Below are 16,489 nucleotides of genomic sequence, written 5' to 3' on the forward strand. Positions count from 1 at the left end.
ATTTGACTGAGAATTGCAGAAGAAATTCAAAGATTCCCAGCCCCCCCTGGAGCTCACCAAAGCCAAACACCCAACTCATGCCATCTTTCTGCAAATTCCAGCAATTTTATTCCCCCAGAATTTCCCATTTTTCTCTTGGTTCAGGCTCCCACTAAATGATCTGAGTGCATGAAGTTAGAGAAATGCATGGACAGGTTGAGGAAGATGAGCAGTGGGATGTCTGGCTGAGGCTGCTCCCCCCAACATGTCTCACACACCCCAAATGCTCACACTCAGCATGGGCAGCATGCAAGCACCAGCAGCACCAGGAAGGTTCCCTTCAGAATTTGACCCAAAAGAAACACACACCTCGTGCATAAACACTACACAAGACCTCAAAGCAGCTGCCTTTTCTTTTTTTTTTTCCAAGGCAGCCAAAAAACATGTAGGATTGCGATAGCAATGTACTGTAAACTTATCATAAAAGCAGGATAGAGAAACCAGCTACCAGCTGTGAAGAATATTTGCAACTGTAAATATTGTATGTCAACTGTAGAGAGGGTAAATACCATGTTATGGAAATGCCTCCTTTATCGATCAGCTCATCAGAAAGGAGAAAGAGAGAATATAATTTGGTAGTTTTCAGCAGCACAGAGTTTTGCAGACATTGAGAATGTATTTTTGAGATACTGACTTCCATGAACAGCAACAGAGATCAGCTTGCTGATGAATGAATGCAATATCTTCCATTCAAACACCTGCAAGGAATACCTCGCTTCCACTTATTTTGGAAAGAATGCAGCTTGAAGAATCAAAGAATCATGAAAGTTTCATTTCTATTGGTTTTACTTATTTCTACTTGATGGTATCTCTTATGACACCGATCCAGGGCAAAGTCCACATGGGAATTAAGTATTTTAAGAGCACCACAGCCTGCCCTGCTGAGTCTATTTGAGGCATCACATAAGGGGGGAGGGTATGATAAAACAAATCATATGCACAGTAATGCCCTTCATTTAAAACTACAAGTGGAAAATTTTTTTTTCATTTTTCTCTGAGGTTTAAAAAAAAAAAAAAAAGGAAAGAACCCTTGACCTAAGTATGGAGATTAATGCAAATGCAACTGTCTTGTTTTGTATGATCTATCCAACTTTGAGTAAGACAGAGAGAGATCAAAGCAATTAGGAGCTTGTCCAATAGCCAGAATTTTATGACTCTAAATATTACCAACGCATTCCCAGTGCACGCCTCGCAACCTCTGCAGGGTAAATCCTCCTGATGAAGAGCTGAGAAAGGGGAGCCTCCAAACCAGCCATTAATTCTTTAAAAAACTACCTTCTCTGGTAGCAGGTACTAAACAAATGCCAATATTCCACTGTAGCCTATCGACAAGAATGACACTGCAGAAACACATCAGAGCCTTGGAAGCACCAGGAAGGACAAGAAGCTGCCAAAAATCCGACTGTACAAATGAGCTTGCTCAGCTAAGAGGGGGTCTGGACAACAAATCTCTCTCACTTCTCCTCACCCCTCTTCCACAAGCAGAGCCAACATCCATGCAGATCTAAGCTCACTCTACACAGCTTTAATGGAACTTTAGTAACACAGAGCAGGTAACCTCCAAATTTCCAGGTCTCTCTCCACGCTGGACAGCAGTGGCAAGTGTCTGTCCTCCCTAAGGCAATAGAACAGCACATCTGCCACAATTCCAAGTGCAACCAAGTGGAAGGGAGGATAATCTGTATGGAAAATGCAGCACATTCTTTCATTAATTTGTCAGAATAGAACGAGTTTGGTGAAATCATCTTTCATTTTATGAAATCCTCTACACAGCTGAAAACTTGACAGCTACTGGGGAAGGTATCAGGTACCCCTCTGAAGCAAGAGAGGTCTGAGTGCTTGGGACTCATGGTGTTAAGAAGCCCTACTGATCTGGGACATACCATGGTCAACTTGGCAGAAATCCTCAATCCTCTCTCAGCAGGTTTATTGACTCTGCAGTGACAGTTCTCCACCTGGAACCAAAAGCAGGGCAAGATGGGAGAAAAATTTCAGCCCAAGGTGAGATGTGACTGCTATCCACCATATTCTGAGGAGCCCCTTCTTTTCCATCAGGGCAGCTCAAGCAGTGTAAAACCAGAGCAGAGTTACAGTCCAGCTCCTCACTCAGGAATGTTTTGTGAATGAATCATCCTTCATTTGTGTTGGCTGCAAGGATCAGTCAGACAAGGGCAGCTGTTCCAGCGGGCAGGAAATCAAAGGGAGACCTGGACACGACTGAGGGAAAGGCTGCAGCAAAGGCAGTGTGCAGCAGCTCGTAACAACCAGCACAACAGCTCGAGGCATGCCTGGAAAACTCACAGTAAGTAGAATTTAATTTCTGGCTAATAATTCCTTTCTTTATACATGAGGTTTGCTTAAGAGAACATCAAATCCCATTTTCACTGGGGATGGCTGCATTGAATCAGCAAGCTGAATGGAAACTGTGTAATGCAGCTCAACAAAAGAACGGGGTTTAATTCTGCAGCCCAAGGCAGGAGCAGCCCCTGTGTGGGTCAGTCCCACTGCAGGACTTCTCAGCTTGCATTTTACCAGCTCAGTTCACAACACACTGAACTAGAAGATGCCTCAAATGCAGGTGGTTTTGGCTTTTCACCTCCATCTTCACTGAGTCTACACTACCTTTCATCTGTAACTCTGGGATAATGACAGGTTCCAATAACCACTGCTGGCTTTGGAGGTATCATACAGATATTTTCTCCTGTTCTGAGGTTCTCTGGTGAACTATCACTATACAACTCAGAGCTGGATCCTGCTGCACAGCAGCAATTTTGCAAAGTAAACCAGTGACCAATAAAGTCTCCAAGGCCAGGCTGGACAGGGCTTGGAGCAATCTGGTCTACTGGAAGGTGTCCCAGCCCACAGCATGGGGTGGAAGTAGAGGATCTTTATGGTCCCTTCCAACCCAAACCAGTTGGTGATTCTGTGAAATAGTATCAGGCAACTGCAAGGACAGCACAACTCATCACTCACCTCAGCCTTGGGAGAGTTGGTTCTTATCAACCAGCTTTAATGCATTTCAAAAAAACCCACCATTATTCAGAATTTTTTGTTGTTGCTTTCAAACAAAAAAATTGTAACAACACACTAGTTTGTCTAAAACCCCCCAGAAATGGTAGAATTCTCTTCAAGTTTAAAATACAATTGAATCAGGTTACCTACACCAGCTGCCTGGAGACCTGGGAAGAAATGGAAGTTGAATTCATGACTCGCCTCTCTAATGCCCTTCAAGGCTCCTTGCTCATAGGTAATACAAACATGCACTGCCAAAACCCAAAGCTGTAAACACATGAAAGCTTGCTGCTTTCAAGCAAGATGCTGCCCCGACCACTCACTGCTAAATCCAAATCACGGATGGATTTTCCATGCTGGCAGTGTTCAGAAAAACACTCAGAAACCTGGTGTTCATCCGAAATGTTACCATCGTGAGGCACACAGATACCAGTCACTCTCTAGTGAAGATTTTCCTAATGCTGAGCAGGGAAGTTGAGATTAAAGGTTCACTATTCCCTAGTGAAAATTAATTTTCTACAGTTGTTAAAAAACTTGTTTTTCTAGGAAAATGACTCACTTGACTAGATAAACACTTCTATCTACTCTAGGAAGACATGTTTCCTTGAACCTTATGACCTTACATTATACAGTTTAGTATCATCACAGAACAGTATTTGGCTTTTCATGCAATTTTAGGAAGAAAAATCCCAACCCCCACTGGGAAAACATTTGAAATATTTTTTTAACACTGCCTTAAAAGAATTAACACACTTGTTTTCCCCCCCAAACTTGCTACCATCTTGTTAATTACCAGGCATGTTTCATGTGCATTTTCAAAGTGGAGAACAAAAGAATTGGGAGGAAAAGGAGTTTAGTGATGCATAAGATGTCCTGCTGAAAACAGAAGGTGTTTTAAAACTAACTTGGATTTTAATTTGTAGTCCACACCTCCAGCATGGACACAGATTATTGTCTTGTGCAGCACAGGCTGGGGAGAAAGGCAGAGCTACACATTCTCTAGCAACACACAAAGCCAAGCCAACTCTTTGATGTGAACAACTGAACTTCCAGACCCCTGGGACTCAGGGTTTGGGGATGGCCATGCTCAGGGCACCTTCCCAGGCACCCCCTCCAGTGCTCGATCCGACAACTGATGTTTTCCCAAAGCTTGGACTCTCTCTTGGGACTGGAGCTTTGCTTGTGCTAAAGATTCCTGCAGGTCTGAGTCCTCTGTGGAAATCAAAGGCCCAGCCCTGCTTCCAAAAGCAGGGGGATGAAGGCTCCATGTGAGCTGGAGCCATGCAGCAGCAAACCAGGTGCCTCTATTTCAATATTTGGCTGATATATCCATATCCAGCAGGAATAGAAAAGTCCTTTAGAAAACACAATATTCAATTTCCTTTTCATCTCAGGGATGCAAGCCAGGCTTAGTACCTCAAAAACCTGGTGCTGCAATAATCTTTTCTGTCTTTTTTTACTTCTTTTTTTATTTTTTTTTCCTTTTTCTTTTCTTTTCTTTTTTTTTAAATGAGGAAACGCTGCTTTCATTCCCCTCTGGAAGGGCTGATCTGAGCGAACAGGGACCGATGACACCAGTGCTGCAAAGATTTTTTGAAGGAAGCCAAAACCAAAGTGTAAGAGATTAAAGAGACAACTCCCTCACAAGCCAAATGATTAAAGCCTTTGCTCTTTGAAACAAGCATTTCCTTGAAATAATAAAAAACAAAAGGAAGACTAAAACTGCTCCAGGTCTCCACCAGTTTACACTGCCACATGCCAGGTTTTTCTTGGAGTTCTCCACACACATCGGACGCCCCATGGAAATCACTTATGGATACAGCAGGATCTGAAGCAGGGCCACAGCTGTAATGTATTCTTTGGCATTTCCTTCACATGCAGAACAGATTAACAGGAGTTTTCTTTGGGATCTGGATTATGCCCCAGAGAAGAACTATCAAGAGCCTGCAAGTGCCAAGACTTAGCCTTTGTCATCCAGAGGGAAAGTTCTTGGGGATTCAGGATTTTCCCGTGTGCAAGGAGAGATGTGGCTGCAGCAGCACACTAAAGATATCCATAATCTACCTCCCTGCCCCAAGCTGAAGATCTTCTGTTTGATATGCTAAGTGCCTCTTTGCCACAGGACAATTTGGAGCAGTCCATAAAGGTAAGATTAATGTCATCCAAGTGCTCATCCTGTGAGCAGATCTGCTCCTTTGCTCCCAAACATGCAGCAAATGCAAAGCCAACACACATTCTCCTGCAGGAAATCTTAATTACTTTACCATTCGGATTTGTATTCTTTGCAAAACTGCAGTTTTCAGGAAAAAATGTGTTTATTGTGAGAAAACCTCACAAACAGGTACAGTTTAGGGGAGGAAAATAAAAACCAAAAAAAGAGGCTAACCTCTATTATGTAATAAAACCAGACGACACTCCTCTCTCTTGCAAAGTGTGTTGCCTGGTGAGAACAATTCTGCTCTTCTCTCAGTAACATTACTCTGTCTTTTTTAATACACTCTTCATCCATTAGCTTTGACTCCCTATGTGTCTAATTCACAGCTACACACCAAACAAATTATCTGGAATTAAAAACATCTCACTCATTTCCTCTTTCCTCACCTCCATGATATGTCTTACAAAATCATTTTGCCATGAGATATCATAAGGAATTACTAATTTCTTTGCAGGGGGCTGGTTGGAAAGGCAGATTCCCTTTGCATGACACAGCGGTCCCATGGCCAAGGTTTGCATTTGGAGGATTTGATTCGGTTCAGCCCCCCCAACTAAGAGGCTGCCCCTCTTTTCTGCCTACACAATCAAACAGAAATGCTGCTGATTCCTGAGCTGTGGTGTTTTTCCTCCTCCCCCATCAGCACAGCCTCCCACATCCAGCACAAGAAATGACTGTAGAGAAGTCCACTTAATCACCTCCAAGCTTCATTTACATTTCATACCCGTATCTCATCTACCTAGCTCCTCCCTCTTCTACAGCAACTTCTCAATCCATCACCTGTTTTTTTTCTCTGCAATCATCACTTCTGTTTTTAATTTACACCGTGTTTTCCTCTCAGGAATTCTGCTCAAGGAGGGCACATGCAGCATGAATAGTACTGATGCACCCTTGGGACTTGCTCCACTTTCTGTGGACCTCCCATCATCACTCTGCAGCCTTTTCTGCCCATGACCATTCAGGTACCTGTTGAACACTAATGTACTTCTCCTTGACTTGCCCCTATGAGCATGCCAAAGTTACTTCACTGGCTTCCTGCAGCTCCAGCTTGGACTCTTCCCCAGCTCCTCCAACTCTTTCACTTCATGATCATCAGTTTATGTGGCAGTTTCCTTTAACTGGTTTCCACCCAACCAGCATTGCTTCCCTACACAAGGGAGGGATTTTTGTCTCGAATAACCCCAGCACTGCTGTGAAAGAGCAGATCTGTTCTGTGGCTTGGGACCAGTCCCACCAGTACAGACCCCAGCACTGGATGACACTCCTGATGGACTGAAACCATCCCATGTCACATACACTGACACAATCTCTCTGCTTCAACACTGACTCAGCCCGGAGAAACCTTCGTCACCTTTGCCAACTCACACGAATTTTAGTGCAGCAGAAGGACAGACTGGAGACCCCAGAGCAAGCCCACCCTTTCACCCTGGCCCTGCATCAGCCATGCAGCCCATGTGTGGTTGCTACTCAGATGAGACCAGCACACATCACTGCAGGAGGTGTAATGGGACCACAAGTGACAGCAACATTCATTCCTGGTTCCAGCCTCGCTCACTGCACAGCCTTAAAAAAGTCATCTGAGCTCTCAAGACAAAGTACAGAGGGGACAGTGGGGCCAACAGATCCAGCAAGGAGCCTGCTGGTCTTTCTGCAAGTGTTGAGGTCCTCTACTCCCACCAAAAGGTTTTGACACCAACTGAGCATAAAACTAGAAAAGGGGAGAAAAATCAAAACAAAACAGAACAGATTATGCCACTTCAGCTAAAATGATGTTCCAGTTTCCTGAGCTATGTAAGATCTCTGAATCTGAACAAGATAGCCTGAACTCCACAGAGAGCCTGGTCTTGTTCAAAACGTCTCCACTCTAACGCGGAGCCAAAGACAGCAACCTTCAGAGCAGCCCATCCCAGGGGAAGCAGGGCTGTGCATGGAATCACAAGGCAGGACTTGCACATCATGCCTGAAGAGCAGGGATATGTAACAGCTTCCCCAACCTGGAACATAACCAACCCCACAAGAAAGAAAGGGAATGACTTAACATCACCTGCAAGGTGAGAAAGAGCCACTTCTGGGAGGTGATGTTCTGGGTGGGCAGCTACATCATGGAAAGCAAACTGGTGGTGGTATTTTTAGGTCTTAGTTTTTAATTTTGGACACAACTTCAGCAGCAAACATTCTTGCTTTAAGAGGGTAGCCTTTCACTGACTAATTTTCAGACCATGGATCCAGCCTGTCCGGATCCCTCTGCAGAGCTTCCTGCCCTCCAGCAGACTAACGCTCCCACCCAGCCTGGTGTCATCTGCAGACTGACTGAAGGTGCCCTTGATCCCCTCGTCCAGACCACTGATAAGGATACAAAAGTGGGCTGGCTCCAGTACTGAGCCCAGGGAACACCAGTTGTGACCAGCTCTGGCTGGGTGTAACTTCATTGCCCACCACGCTCTGGGCCCGGCCGTCTGCCAGTGTTTTACCCAGCACACCGTGCAGCTGTCCGAGCCACGGGCTGACAGTGCCCACAGGAGAAGGACTAAACTCCAGCAAGAACACATCCCAGCCCTTCCCTCAGCCACCAAGTGGGTTGCCTTGTCATAAAAGACAGGCTGGTCATTCAGGGCCTGCCTAACCCCTGCTGGCTGGTCCTGATGCCCTGGATAGGCTGTGCGATGGCACTGGAAGTGATCTGCTCCATGACGTTCCCCAGCACTGAGGTCAGGGTGATGGGATCGTCCTGCTGACTCTTCATGTGGACAGGTGTCCCAGTGGGTAACCTCCTGTCCCCTGGGACCTCCCTGCTAGCCAGGAGTGGTGATAAATGATGGGAAGTGGCTTCCACCAGCTCCCTCAGCCCCCTTGGGTGGGTCCCATCCGGCCCCATGGGACTGGGTGTGTCTCTGTGGTGCAGCAGGTCGCTGATCATTTCCCTGTGGATTACGGGGCTTTATTCTGCTCCCTGTCTCTGTGCTCCAGCTCAGGGGCTGGGTCCTCTGAGGACAACGGGTCTTGCTATTAAAGACTGAGGCAAAGAAGGCATTAAGTACCTCAGCCTTTTTCTCATCCTTTGTCACTGTGTTTCCTCACACATCAAATAAAGAATGGAGAGTCTCCTTGGCCCTCCTTTTGCTGCCAGTGTTTTTATAGAAACATTTCTTATTGTCTTTTATGGCAGCAGCCAGACTGAGTTCTAGTTGGGCTTTGGCCCTTCTGATTTTCTCCCTGCATAACCTCACGACATCCTTGTAGTCTGCCTGAGTTGGCTGCCCCTTCTTCCAGAGGTCTAATGCAGAGCATTAGAGGAGATTTATGTTTACTGCTGAGTTAAAGGTCAGGAATGGAGGCTTCCTCCCTTCCCCATCTCTCCCTCCTCTCTTCCATGAAGAGACTAAGGCTGCATAATCTGCTGCGTTTGTTTTCATACAAGGGCTGCTTTTAAGCACTGCCCTGATGATCGCACAAGGGTAAGCAGATGAAATCCAATAAGTGGCTCTACAGGACAAGACACATGACGAGACAGCCTGCCAGACTCCTGCTCTAATGTACACGCTGAAAAGAAGCTTATGCAGAGCCTGGGTAAAGAATGCTTTGTTAGGGAACACAGGCAGCTCACACTGCAGTGTCTGTTCTCCATTAGCCATCCATTTAAAAACACTTCTGATTATTTTGGAAGTACTTGCATTGCCCTTTCTCGAACTCAATATTTGCAGTTAATTGCATAACTAGTGCACTTGCCTCCAATTTAAAAGCACATTAAACCCAATTTTTATTTAAAACAGCCATGTTTCCACTCAAGCGCTGAAAATAAGAGCAGATCCAGAAGACAGTGTTTTAAAGAAGACACCTCTGCTTCTGAGAGTATACACGTGCACTTCCCTGCACCTGAGGGACTGAAATATGGCAGAGGACATGGCAATACAGACCAGCACCTCCAGGGTTAAAGAGGGAACCAGCCATCACGTGCTCTTGTACAAAAATCTAATCTAAGAATGCACTGCACAACAACAGTGGGCAAGGGACTATGCTGGATGGAGCTGTCCCTGTGCTCATCTGAGCACCCTCTCGCACCTTTTAAGAAGGCTGTTTCCATCCTGGCCATTTATCCTGCTGGAGGCCAGAGAGCAGCCACAGTGGAAAGCAGAGCATGGGAAAACAAATCCTTTTTTTTGTATTTTTACGTGTCCATTTTTATAAAACATAACTATCAAACCTATCACCAGGATTTATGGGGTTTATTCTTTGCTTTTACGGGAGCGTTTAACATGGGCAAGGCATGACCATGACTCTGACAGACACTGTGCCCTCTGCCTGGCACACACCTCTGTCACATCTGGGCGTGGGGCATTCACCACTCTGGGGTTTCTAGAACCTCAAACCCCTCTTGCACATGTGCCCTCTCCTCTCTCCAGCCTCACCTCCCAAGCAGCTCCTCAGCATTCTGCACACACAATCAGCCACCCCAGCAGTTCCTCTGCGCTGCAGCCTTCGAAAATCACAGCCAAACAAGTTTTATACAAGCATCATCTCAGGAGTCATAAATCTCCCCCTGGAAACTCGACTGAAGTGCTGACGTTACTGGATTGGTAGAGTGATAAGTTTTGTATTTACTGGTGCCATGCTCTTTTTCCCTTTAAATAAAAAGTGCCCAAAATGATCAGCTTTCTGCATCTGTATCAAGAATTATTTGTTCAGCCAATCCAAGCTCCCCCAGCCTGTCTAGAAGAACCAGAATTGCATCACATCTCACAAATACGTGCAGGGAGGGCCAACATCGATGTCAACTGGCACTGCCTCACCAATGGCACTGCTGCCACCACCCCTGGCACACAGGGGGACCTGACCCCCAAAAACAGAAACAGCACCAACACCCACCTTTGGCTCCCCTGTAATATTAGTAGTTAGTACATTGACTTTGCTTTCTTTAAATACTCCTCAGAAGGCTCTAACAGAAATGAGTAGAACTGCTTAATTATGATACTGGATATTTTAATTCCTTTCAGAAAAAAAAGAATAGCCTAGAGAAAGTCCAAGTATTGCATTTCAAAAGGATGCACTCCCATGAACTAATTAAGATTTAAACCATGACAAGCGGCAAGTGTCTCAGCGTGCTCTCTCCAAATGCAAGCACCAGACAGGCAAAGGACCTAAGAACAATTTGGAAATTACTTCTGGGAATTAAGAGAGTTGCATAATCTGATTTAGTTGTTGCTTTTGTCAATAGAAAGATATGAAATGTCTTGAATTTTCATGAGAGTCTGAGAGTAAGTGGGAGGAAAAAAGAAAGAAAAATAATCAAGAACCTAATCTATAATTTCATTGATGGTGAGGGTGACAGTTTGTGCACGGCAGGGGAGGGTTTGTTGTCAGAAGAATGATTTGCTCTTGAGACCCAAGGCTATCTCAATCTAAGTATATAAAGCTCTCAGTCAATGCAGAGAGGCTACGTGTGCCGTACCAGGGCTCAGGCTGATCTCTAATGTCCTGAAAGGATAGATTTGCAATAAAAATACGTGAAAACATTTAGAGACATTAAGTTTACAAGATGACTCTGATCCTGTGGATTAGTGTCAAGTCTGTAAGTGTGCTGAAGCCTGCCAGGGAGAATAAAGCACTGTACTGTCCTTACACTAAGAGCAATTTAATTTGTATGTCCAGATGTTCATTTCAAGATTTTTATCCATTTTGAAGAGTTATATCTCCATTGCCTTGGAATAAAAACATAATTATGTGCAAGCCATTTACAAGATTCCTGTGGCAAATATTCCTAACCCTGCTGGGTTATTTTAGGGCAGTGAAGCCATAGTTAACACAAGGGAGGAGGGATGTTTGACAGAACTATTGAAATAAATAAAAGGATTCACTCAAAATGCATGTCAAAGCATGTGAAAATCTGAAGGTTACTGAAGCCCAAGAGATCCCTCCATCTCTTGCCAGGCCCCGAACTGTTGGGAAATGTTTCGAGCAGCAAACTGTCCCACTTTGCATTTCTAAGAGGCTGAATCCCAAGAATAATAATGCACAGAAAATTGCAGCCCTTGGCTTTCCAGCCAGACAGTAATTCAATGAACAATGCGGCCAGCCCATCAAAACATCCTTGCCAAGTTACACAAGTACCACTTGTAGGAAGAGCTTTCTACTAGAAAAAGAGACAGCAGAGGAGAATGTGCTGGCGGAGAGGGAGCTGATGGGAAGGGCTCGCTCCTAATGGGATGGTTAATTACAGCACCTCTCCCATGAGAGAGTGCTGGTGCCCAGGCACATGTGGGATGTGCAGCACGAGCGGGAGCGCTGCTCACACCAGGGATAAAGAGGGATGGAGGGTCCAGGATGTGCCCCACACTGACCCACTCCTGCCAGGACACTGCCCTCTCCCACCATCCCCATGGGTGAGGGTGGCAGGGTCCTTTGGGAGATCACTTTGTCTGCATTCCAGGAGAGCGCAGCCAAGCACAGTCCTGCAGAGCACAGAGTAAAAACCACCCGAAACAAGCTGCAAATTATAGTCCTTTGCTGAAAGTAGAAGGGCTTTGAATAGGCAGGGCATTGATCCAAAGGCTGGTAAGAAGCCTCCCAAGGATACAGGACACATTTCAAAAGGAAACAAAGATAAGTGTTTTCTATTTTAAGTGTCACCTGCCCCACCGAGTCAAGTCCCTAACCCTTTGGGTTTGTTTTCTTTTTACCTGAAGGCCTTCACCCAGCTTCCCTAGATTCTCTCCTCATTTTTGGCTACATAAACACTGCGTGGAGCAAAATGCCTTTGTAATTCTGTAACATTGCTTCCCACTGCTCCAGAGCTCAGCTCCTAAACCACACCAGCAAAGGTTCTCTGCAGGATCCAGAGCCCTGGGATGGGGATGTCTGCTCTGCACCTCCTCCAAGGAGAGACCCAGAACATTCAGCCCACACAAGGCATTACCTAGGCACATGGCCAGAGTTGGGACAAGGCCATCAGGCTGTTCCCATGGAGCTTCCTCCCCTGATCCCAGCTCTGTGCGTGATCCAGGATCGCAGAGGAGAGCACAAACACGGCTGGGATCACCTGGCAGGGGCAGTTCTCACCACACCCCACCCTGGGCTGTAACCCCTGCCCAGTGGTCCCATTCAGCTGGGGTAGGTCAGTGACCCTTTAAGCAAAGGGACGCAGCCCTGGTGCTGCCATACTGGCCATGCTCCAGTTGCTGTATGAACAAGCAAAAAGGTTTGCAACCACTGGTATCAGCATTCCCACAGCAAACACTGTAAAGCACAAATTGTTTTCCCCTAGGAAGGCCACCAGCACCTCATTTGGGTGTTGCCAATAACCCCAGAAATCCACAGCTAAATGCACACAGGCTTAGAGCTGCTTTCCAGCTGAATCTCCAAAGGCTTTACACTATTTGCTCCAAAATCATACCATTAAGCTTCACTACTAAGCTCCAAGGGTGTATATTAATCACCTCTGTCTCTGGTGCTGTTTGGCTAATGACACTTCATGCAATCAGGGCCTCGGGTTGCCCTCACCTCTGGGAAAGGTGTTTATTTTGAAAGATAGCTTGAAAATGTGCCAGAAACACCAATTTCTAAACCATGCAGTTCACAGGAGAAACACAAAGCAAAAAAGAAGGACATTGTATCTGAAAGTTAGGAGAGACTGAACAGACCAAAATGCAATAAATATATTGCATTTACTTGCTGTTCCACTTGATTTTGTGCTCACTTTGGCTAAGATGAAAAGAAAATGGGGCCAAATCGCAGCAGCCGTGAGCCAGCTCTGCTGTGATGGGCTGAATTCCCACACTGGAGCCCTCAAGAGCAGGACATCCTTGGCCTCTCTGCTCTTCCCCCTGGAAATTCCATGCTGTGAGGCAGTGCTGAGTGTGCAAAGAGGGTAGAACCAAGGAAATTTTCTAATCTTGCATTCAAAACCAAGCACGCTCAGTGCAGCAGGTGGAATGCTATGTCGACTTCCCCAGGCCCTCGGGATTGTGAAGATTTAAATTGGAATCTCAACAAAAGGGAAGTCATCACTCAGGTGTCAAAATAGAAGGTTTTTTTCAGGGCAACTATCCTTTTGACATGATAAGGCCAATTCCCAAAAAAAAGGTGTTCAAAAGGAGTTTCTGAGGAACTCTCTTTCGTAAACATCAGCTGAAAGCAGAAGTGCTGTGATTTCAGGGTCAAATCTGCTTGGATCAAAACAATAAATTAACTCTTGTGCTACAACCAACATCCGAAACACAAAATACATCCTAAAAATGAGCACAACCTCCTTTAAAGAAAACACAGTTGTGCTAACACAGAAATAAAAATATCCTGGGCAACTGTCAAAGGAGCCATCTGGAGACTCCCACCACAACAGCAGCAGAACGCAGAAGGCACTAAAAGGTACACAACCAACCCCATCTCTAATGCCCTTCCCCAAAGCCCTCAAGCACAGGGGGTGAGAACAAACATCAGCACGTTCCTCACAGGGCAGAGCAGAATCTGTGCAGTCACACACCATGCAGCTGAACCGCCCTGCACCAGTGAGCCATCCCTGCTATCCAGTGGGATCAGGTACCACCAGCCATGCTCTGATCTCCCAGGAGAGCTGGATGCTCCTTCCACTGCTGAGCACCAAACCACCCTAACCCAGCACAGCCAGGGCTCCCAGGCTCCCTCGACGTGCTCAGCTCCCTCTTTCCCCAGCACTGGGCTGTAAGAGATACAATTAAGCTCAACAGCTGCACTTTACAGCTGTTCCTTTCTAAAATACAGAGATCTTTTTTTTTTCCTCTTTAAAAGTGGGATTCTGGGATTTTCTTAATAAATATTCAGCATCCTCACCAGAATAAAATGGGAGTGAAAGCAAGGCCGCTTGCTTTTGGATGTGCTCCATGCCTCTATTTTTCTATGTAACCTGCTCTAAAAGTATAATGATCAGCATTAAATCCAAGCTTGAAGGCACAGTGCTAAAGCCCAGGACAACAGTTACATTTCTGCGAGAAAGAAGCATGAAAATTCAGTGACAAATCCATTTTTCTTATGCAGAGCTGTGGCTTCAGAGCATTTGTAAAGACAGAAGAGGCCAGCACAGGGAGGATAATAAAACTATTGGCTACACTTCTCAGTCTCTTATAGGTAGCACTCCATCCCCTTTTAAGGAAAAAAAACAAAGAAGTCCCCCAAAACAAAAAAAACTGATATAAAATAGTCCAGCATATTTTCTGCAGAAACACACACAAAGTAACCAAGTAATCCACTGCAGTCTGGAATCATCTAAACATTAAATCACTACACAAAATGCCCCATTGCACAGGAGTTTGGTGGATTCTCCAACCAACCAGTTGCCAGGACACATGGCTCAATATGTGGGTGATGGTATGGGAAAACAGGAGGAACCTCAGTCCAGAGACTATCACAACATTCCTCCAAGAAATAATAAAATTCCTTTGTTGATATCTAACAAGTATTGCAGTTTCCTCCTTTCTCCCATTTCCCCCATGGTGCTGTGGAACCAAAGATGTGCAATATTCCCTCTTGAACGGTGCACGGGGCTGTGCACCTTTGGTGAACTTGCAGCGTGTTAAAAGTACAAGTGAGTCTTCACAGCACATCAGTTCAATGGACCAAATAATTCAATGGCTCTTCTGCTCCTCTAACTACAGAGGTTTAACAAACCCAGAGAACACTACAGGGAAGCAAATGCCCACATTTCTCAAACACAGCCTCTAAACCAAACACATCCATCTTGTAGGTGAGACCCCATCTGACCTTCCTACACAATGCAGGTGCTCCTGACTCCTCTCTGCTGCACAAAAGCATTTTAGGGAGCACAGCTTCTGAGCCTTACATTGCACCTGATGCCACCACAAGTCTCACTTGGGCAGCCCTGCCCACAGTAAAAGAGCCCCCTAAAGGCCCCTGGAATCCCAGGTGTGCCATCAGGGCTATCCATCTCTTGGGTCACATGCACACAGTGCAGAAGGATAGAGAGAGGTCAGGCTTTACAAAGATACAACAGATAGTTTAGGAATAAAAGCAGACTTTGGAGGTTAGGAAGTAATTTCTCAGCTCTCTTACAGGCTGACTGAGAGGTTTGACAGAAGTTGCATCCTTCTCATCTCTACGAGGGATAACTGTACCACTTTGGACGTCCTGGACTACGAGAGGTTGTAAGTGTGGAGGGAAGGGAGCATCTCTAATGGGGAGTTTATCGACAGTGCACCAATACAAACACGGCAGCGCACGCCGGGCGTGCCCCGAGTGGGCCTGGGTGCTCATTAGCGGGCACATCCGAGAGCTCTGGCCCAGCGTCTTCCACCAAATCAAGCAGCAAATCAACAGCAATTAGAGCCATGCTATGGAGGCAGGGTTTTAATGTGCTCTTCATTACCATTTATAGCTGTCTACAAACTGCAAAGCTGCACAGATCCCACTGTCTGTGAAAGAACTGAAGCCATACATCCTCTTAGAAATTTCTGATTACTCATTAATGGATAATAAAAAAAGCATTTAGTGGGAGGAGGAGTAGGGAGTACCCCTAAATCTTATACAAGCCTGAGTCCCACGGGTGTTAGTGGAAAAACACTGAGTATCATTCAAGGTCAGAAGCTACCTGGAAAAAAAATAATCCCAAGAGAGTCTGGAGAGCATTTTTTTCCTTCTCTTTTCAAGCCTTGTGTTGTGCATAGAAAAGCAACCTTTGTGCAAACCACAATGAACATTTGTCCAGCCTGAAATGCATCCCACACCCAGGAGCAGCAGCACATGCGCTGCAGGTTTGGCATCCAAAGAGAAGCAGAAAGCTGGGGCAGGAGCCAGCACAAACGAACATCACTCCTTCCTCACAGAACAAGCAGAGGCTCAGTCTGGTCCTTCATCTATTCTGAAGCACTTTGCTATTCCCTACTTCAGACATCCAAACATGCAGCTTAATATTTAGAGAAAGATCCTACTGCAAGATAAGAAGGAAGGCAGACTCCCTACATGTGAATTTACTCCGAAGATTTGTTTATAAATAATTCCACATGTGGACATTGCTCATTGTAGAGAAAAACCAGCTTGTTCTGGTTTAGTTTAACCCGTCTTGGAGGTGTGAGACCCAATTCTCCTCTTTTTCGCATTCATTTCATACTGACATCACTTCAGTGACTGCAGAGTGACTCCTTACACCAACCCCAACCCCACTGGCCCATCTCTAGCTATACCAGAGCAGGCACCAGTGCGGGTTGGCCTCCCCAGCACAATCTGCTCCATTTAAAGCACTGCTGC

General features: G+C 45.6%; 1 protein-coding gene and 1 long non-coding RNA gene across 2 annotated transcripts in view; one reads left to right on the forward strand and one right to left on the reverse strand.

Moving 5' to 3' along the window:
• AUTS2 (activator of transcription and developmental regulator AUTS2) overlaps positions 1-16,489 on the reverse strand; it is a 767,514-nt gene that overhangs the window by 684,930 nt on the left and 66,095 nt on the right.
• Positions 1,972-9,863, forward strand: LOC120411007. Its single transcript, XR_005603381.1, has 3 exons — positions 1,972-2,341; positions 4,566-5,197; positions 6,105-9,863. It is a non-coding gene; the product is annotated as an uncharacterized LOC120411007 (long non-coding RNA).

The sequence above is a fragment of the Corvus cornix genome, chromosome 19, assembly GCF_000738735.6.
Source record: "Corvus cornix cornix isolate S_Up_H32 chromosome 19, ASM73873v5, whole genome shotgun sequence".
Taxonomy (NCBI): Eukaryota; Metazoa; Chordata; class Aves; order Passeriformes; family Corvidae; genus Corvus; species Corvus cornix.